The sequence below is a fragment of the Malurus melanocephalus genome, unplaced genomic scaffold (genome assembly GCF_030028575.1).
Source record: "Malurus melanocephalus ecotype Western Australia unplaced genomic scaffold, MMel_1.1 scaffold_4, whole genome shotgun sequence".
Taxonomy (NCBI): domain Eukaryota; kingdom Metazoa; phylum Chordata; class Aves; order Passeriformes; family Maluridae; genus Malurus; species Malurus melanocephalus.
In genome coordinates, this window is record NW_026623236.1 from 1,075,409 (window position 1) to 1,082,539 (window position 7,131).

Here is a 7,131-nt window from a genome sequence, read left to right on the forward strand (position 1 = left end):
AAAAAAAAGTCAGGAAACAGATGTACCTGTTGGCCCATCCCTCCTATTTCTCTGCATGCAGCCCTGCTTGGAGACACCAACTGGTTGCCCCAGTTTGATGGCATGTATCAACCTGAAAGATGCATTACCTTGCATCTTTGATAAAGAAATTAAACTGGACAGGTCTCAAAAGAGACCCCTGCAGTACTACATTTATAGTCTGCTTCTAAACCCACAAACTCTCTGAGTTCAACAATTTTTTTTACCCGCCTAGTAGACCATTCATCCACTGCCATCCTCCTGGCATCTTAACTTGGTTACAATTATAGAACACACACTTCTTGAAGACCTCTTCCATTGAATGGGTTAAATTATTGAGCAAGAAAAATTATTAGAGGAAACCTGTCTGATTGCAAATATGTGTTTCAGGTTAATAGAGAGTTGCTGCCATACCAGCTGCTGCATCAGGAAATGCTTGTCAKCTGGTGTCCACATTCAACTTTATTTCACAGACTAAAGACAACAGGATATATTTATCYTTCATTAATCACTGTGTTTTGACTACTTGTGACCTGTACTATGACTTAGATATTGATTTTAGTCTTTTATAGGGTAAATATTGATACAATCATAACTTTCATCARATTTCCAGATTGCCTTTCCACCCAAGCTAAATGACTGGGTTTAACATTCATTACACCATTGACTAAGAAAGATGTATTTTTTATATTTTTGAAAGTGAATAATTAATGTATTCTCCATTCTTACAAAATATCTCTCTTAAAAAATGCTAACCACTTCTTAAAAGATAACGATAAAAACCCTGTATGAATAATATTTCAGGATGGTAAGGTTAATTTTCAAATAAAAGTGATGAATATTTTTGATTCTTATTTTTACACAGTAACTGTGTTATATCATGTTGTTATTAACAGACTGTTGTGTAAAATTCAAGGGGAAAGTTTTTGGGAGAGTTTTTGCTCAAGTTTTCCAGAGCTTCTTCTGTGATGGAGCGGGTATGCACTTCGGGGGGTGCTCTGTCCATCACTCCCAYCAACATCTGGGATGATGATGGCTGCTCAGCCTTCCTTTCCCTTGTCTGACAGCAGAGGACAGCACACAGAGTGTTCTGTATCCCAGCAGGCTGCCAGGCCAAAGCAGAGAAGGAAAGCCAAGGCGGTAGCAGTGTCATACAGAAGGGATGGCCCAGCACAGCAGACCTGTCAGTCACCAGGAGGTTGCTCGTTCATTTTCCCAGAAACTGATTCTTTCTCCCAGCTCCTGAGGAGCTGTGCACTGCCACCCTCCCACACTGAAACTCCCACAGGGATACAGCCAGCTCCRTGCCCAGGAGGATTTTTCAACATGTCCTTCCCCTCCTGTGCTGTCATTCTTTCACCACCAGCTCTGAATTCCTGCCCTTAGTGTGGGGATGGGCCTGACTCYATCTCCTTCTCCTGCAGGCAATGCAGAAGTGAGGCAATTAGCAGCAGAGTAATTCCCTTTGATCAGAGAAGAGAAGAGATCCCAGCACCTCCATATCCCACCACTGTGCACCCTCATTCTTCTCACCCTGGGGGAGATGACAGGATACCCTTGCTGCACTCCAGCAGGAAGATCCTGTTAGTGTAGTCCTTATTCTAAAGCATGAGAGAAGTGAAGGCTCTAATCCTCCATCCTTCTCTCAGGCCTGAAACTGCTGAGTGCCCATTACCCTCTGCCTGGCGCCATTTGGGATGTGCAGCACACATCTGGAATGTGCAGAAAATTGATGGTTCTACCTCTGCCACAGCCTTCCTGCCATATGTTCCTGACAGCAGCACTGATTGATGTAAGAAAGATGGGAAAACAAAGTGAACTGTCTCAGCCATTTAGTGGGGAAAAGGAAGTCAAATATCCCATCCTTCTTTTTGAAGAATTAAGAGCGATGGAATCACTAAGAGCTTTGTTGTGGACTCTTATTTGCCAGTCTGCTGCCTGAGGAAAGGTATTGAAAAGATTGAAGGGTCTGCAAGAGGTAAGGAGAGTCTAAAATAGACTGAAAAGAGACGAGAGGACTAAACTAAGGCTGTTTAAATTGCCTTTTGTCTCAACAGCCTCTCTGAAAAACCTTTAGCCACTCAAGTCATCAAAGGAATTTCACAGTGATCAGAAACCAAATTATTACAATTCACTGATTTCCTGGTTCAAGGAGTGACTGTTGCAAAGTTTACCAGCATTTCAAAGGGATGCCTCATCTCAGCATCTGCTTTTTGTGTCCCAGATGTCTATCTGCCCTCTCTGTGAACTGACACACAGTGGTGTGCTAGTTAGTTCCACTTCTACATCAAAGCTCATAAAATCAACCCCCAGTTYTCTCCAGCGTGTGAATGTTTATGAAACAGCTTTGACTGACAACTCCTCCTGCAACCAGCAGCACCTATTTGTGAAACCAGCAGGCTTTTTGGCTCCATGCTACACATCACAGCATCAGAGGCAAATATCATGAAAACRGAATTAACCTGGATGAGAAAAGGAAGCCAGCGAGTTCCTCTCRCCAGGGAATGTTTCAGCTTTATTGCAGCCACATTGTCATCTGTGTCACCATAGATGGACACAAACAAGAAAAATGCATGYCCTGTTGCCTGAGGCACTCTGGACAGGCAGGAAGGCTGGTGAAGAGTTTGTTTTGGTGACAGCTGGAGGGGCCTAGAGGGCTGTCAGCTCTAATACAGTCAGACTGAGGATTAATTCCCACATGCAAGATGCAGGTATAGGCATCAAAATTTGGAACCCACTCAATCAGGGGAGCAGCAGTGTCTGCTCTGGTCAGCAGGACATCTGTCATTTGCTGTGGTGCTCTCTGAAATACACAGATTCAGGGATTGCAYTTCAGCAGAGTATTCTTGGAGACACGTAAGATGACTGTTTCAAGCTCCTTAAGAGTGGAAAATTCTTTTTACATGAGAATCTTACAAATTCACTTCCAAATAAAAAAGAAAGATTGCAAATGAAATTACTTGAACCGCAGGTAAATCACCTGACTTGAAGAGAAAAGCAAATTAGGACAGGTTTTTTTTTCTTTGTTATACTGCATAAATCTGGAATAAATCCCTAGGTCTCATCAGAGCTATCTTTGATTTGTACCACTGTAAGCAAAGCAAGAAAAGTCTATTTAGCTCTTTCCTCATGCTAGGGTAAGCAGAGATTTGCACATTTGAAGTGTATCTAAAGTGATTAAATTTATTTTATCAATCTTTTTATGTATATAGTGCTCTCACATAAGTCAAAAAACCTCATCTACCCTTTTTTTTCTTTTTCCTCTTTTATAAGAAGCCTCTGGCAAGGACAGGCCATTGGCAAGAGGCAGAAGTTGAACTCCAGCTATCATTATGGATATCCCAAATACCATATTAAACTGTCCAGAAAAGTTGTGAATTTCAGTCTTGTTTGAAATTTTTCTAAAAGCTTCCCTTTCAGGTAAAAAAAAATAAAATATTACCTGCAGTTATGGCACTGGCAATTTTAACAACTAGTCATTAGGTTTTCATAATTGCAGCGTTTCCTAGATACRTTATGTCACAGACACAAATCTTTGTAATCTTTTATTCAATCGGTCTTTAAAATCCAGAAGTGGAAAAATAGCACCTCCTGCCTAGAAAACCCATTACTTTAAGTGTCAAGCATTAGGCTTTTCAAGAACTGTGAGCCTGTAGTAAGTACGAACAATTTCATGTGGAGAGTCTGATCCTGAATACTCAGCCCTCAACTGGTTAGATTTTCAAGAGTTGAGCAAAGACAGACACCACACCTCAATTTCAAATCTGAAACATCTTTCTTTGAATCAAACTTGCTATATGYCAGATTTGGGTGATTTAACTCAATTTGAGGTTTTCCTGGAGAGGCCGGATCGGTCCATGTGTAATCTGAAAAGTTTGACAGGAATTTATCTTGGGTTCCTCCTGTTCTGCAGAAGAATCACAGAGCAGAAGTTGACCCAAGAAGCCTCCAGCACACTGAAACTGCAGATTTGAGATGTTCTGAGGAGGGAAAATTTCACTACTATCCTCCTCCTTGCTTCAGTCTTATTTTGGCAGACTCTTTAATCTCCTAGGGCAAGTCTGACCAACTTGAAACTATGCCATCCTAACAGATTGGAACAAGCATGAGGACAGGAGACAATGTACAATAGATGTGTGAAATGTGGCAAGCTATAAAATGATTCTCTGCCTAGAGCTTTCATAACTCTTACAAATAGGATAAGTGCTCAGGAACTGCAGTTAACTTAAAAAAATAAAGAAAAAATTAAAAATAAAATTAAAAAAAGAAAATAAACTTCCACAGCTGCTGGAGGCTTTCCCTGACCTTTAAATGTGTTTGTGAGCTTGTATCTTTGCAGAAAGACATTAGAGAAGACACTAAATATGCTTTCCTAGCTCTTCCATATGTGACAACAATTTCAACATTTTCTTCATTATTCCATACCCTCATGAATAAAGAACATGTGCAGGTTTTCAATGGCTAAGAAATGCATCACTTTCCATCTATAAAATCAAAATTCAAGTTTGTCCTTACTAAGTAAGTTGGTCTTTTGAAAGAAACTCATTAGTGCGTGACCAATGGAATTAAAAATAGAAATGCATCTGTGCAGGAAAAATTTTGCTCCACAAGTAACTCCAGAAAGTCAGATTCCTGTACACTGTCATCGGGGCTCCTCATTTGGCTCTTCACAAAATCAAGTTATAAAAAAGAGCATCAGGCATCCCACAACCAGCTACTCCTAGACTGCTGCAAGCAAAACTGTGAACACCAGGCGAGACACAATCCTCCCTGCTGCCATGCAAGAAACTGCTGTGGAAATTCTCCTTCAATACAGACATCTACTCTGCCTCTAAAAATCAGAATTTTGCATTCCTGGAGTTAATTTTGCTTAAATACATGCAAAATAAAATATTTACTTTCACTATCATTCTCAAAAGGTATTTTTGGTTTGTCTATTTGTCTTTAGATGTCGTTGTGGTTTTTTTAATAGAAGTGAACCTAGGTAAAATTGAAGACTTTAAGAAATCTGAATCATATAATGAAAAGCAATTTACCATTCTGCCTGGAGAGAGAGGTTTTCAATCAGTGTGTCCTTCCTGCAGTGACTTATGGATTAGAAGCATGGAGGCTCTTCAAAAAAAAAAAAAAAAAAAAAAAAAAAGAAAAAAAAATACAAGTAAAAAAATATAATAAAGTGTAGGCTGAGAATAGAACATACAGACAAGAAAACAAATGAGTGGTTCTGCCAGGGAGACTCAATAGAAAATAAAAAGAGAATAGTCCTGGGCCAGACACTCTGCAAGATAACATGATAAAAGTTATAGTAGAGGAGGCACACAGCAGAGCAAGACGTGGCCACAAAAATAATAAAGAGGTGTGGTAGAAGTACAGACACAGTCACAGATAAGTCTGAAAAGGTCTTGGATACAGAATAACTGACAATGGTTCCATTGGTGGCTGTTGCAACTCATATCTGAAGTGCCCATGACATGCATTTCTCCACATCTTAAAATTATTGAAAGCAGGTAACACTTCAAAAACCCCATGAATTTTTATATAATGCTTCATTAAAAGAAAAAATAAATAAAGTACAGTGAAATGTTATATAAATTTATTACATAAATCATAAAACTTGCTATAAAATTACATGATTGCTAACTGGAAAAAGGACAACCTAATGTTTGCACTGAGGGACCCAAAGCCTGTAGCTGAACATCTCAGTTTACAGAGGAACTCTCTGGTCATTCAGCATTCAGTTACTATAAATGTGTGCAGGCTGAGCACACACAGAAATGTCTTCCWACTTCTAACGCTACACTTGGCACCTACCTTGGCTAAGCTGATATCAAAAGGGTACCCACATTGATCATAATCACTGCACTCTAAGGGTCAGCTGTTGTATTGTGAGTTCATACTGAGATCAGTTGTGCCCTGCATAAAGGCTTTAAAAAGTTCACATGGCAAGAGAAGACCTTGGTTCCTAAAATCACTGCAGGCTTATCTGCTCACTCCTGGTAACTGTGAGAACACTCTTTAGTGACAAGTGCTCATGTTCTTTTCAAAATCCAGCCTTTGTCTCAGGCGATGCTCCAGCACAGGTCACCAGCAATAATAGCAGCGTGTCCCCCACAGCTGAATAAAATGACTCACATTCTGCTGGGTTCATCCAGAAATTACCTTCTGCCATGCAAATAAGGCAACTGGAAGCCAAACAGMAAAAAAAAGCTCAAAGTGAGATTTTGCAAATACATGCAAAGTCACTTCCTTCAGCCTCTCATACCAAAAGCAATCCTGTTTGCTGAGGGCTGCTCTTGACCTACCTCCCAAACTCWCAGCAACAGGAATATATCACCATGAGGCCACGGAAATACTGGTCTGGTTCAAAACTTCTCAGAAGTCTGTTGCAGTCATGGGGATGAAGATAATGAAAGAAGATAAGAAAGGTTATGAAGATAAGAAATGTCATTAACAACCTTGAAGAACATTTCCATTGCCCTCTGGACCTCAGAGCTTCGAATAATCCCAGTGGAGTGTGCACATTAATCGGAGGTAGAGGGGGAATGACTTGCCTGACAATTAAGGTTGTGCTGCATCCCTCTTGAACCAGAGGGCATCAAAACCGGGCACTTGAAACTCAGCACAACACAGCACAATTCAATACAGTAGAATAATTAGTGCCTTTCAGCAAAACAGCTTCCAGAGCTCCCTTCAAGCTAATACTCATGACACATGAATTCTTATGGAATTGACTTATTTTGGATAACCCAAACTATCTTCCAATACTAAGAAGTTTAGAAGGCTTAGCTTGATGTTCTATCAAATATTATAACCTATCTGAAATATTTTTCAGTYCCATTTTCTCCAGGTTCAAGCCTGCAGAAAAAGGCACTTTTAGTAAGCTAAAAGCATGAAAATACTGCTTTAGAAATCTGCTGGGGCTGGTTTATTTAACAGCACTCACTCTAGAAGGATGTGCTGAATCTACACACAGTTGTGAGTGACGTGATTTCTGACAGCTATGACTGTTAGTGTCCTTGAATGCTTTGGAAACACAAGTCAAGGTAATAGGTTGATATTCTTGAATACAGTGTTTTAAAAATACAACTGCACTTGCTGCTGAGTTGTGCACAC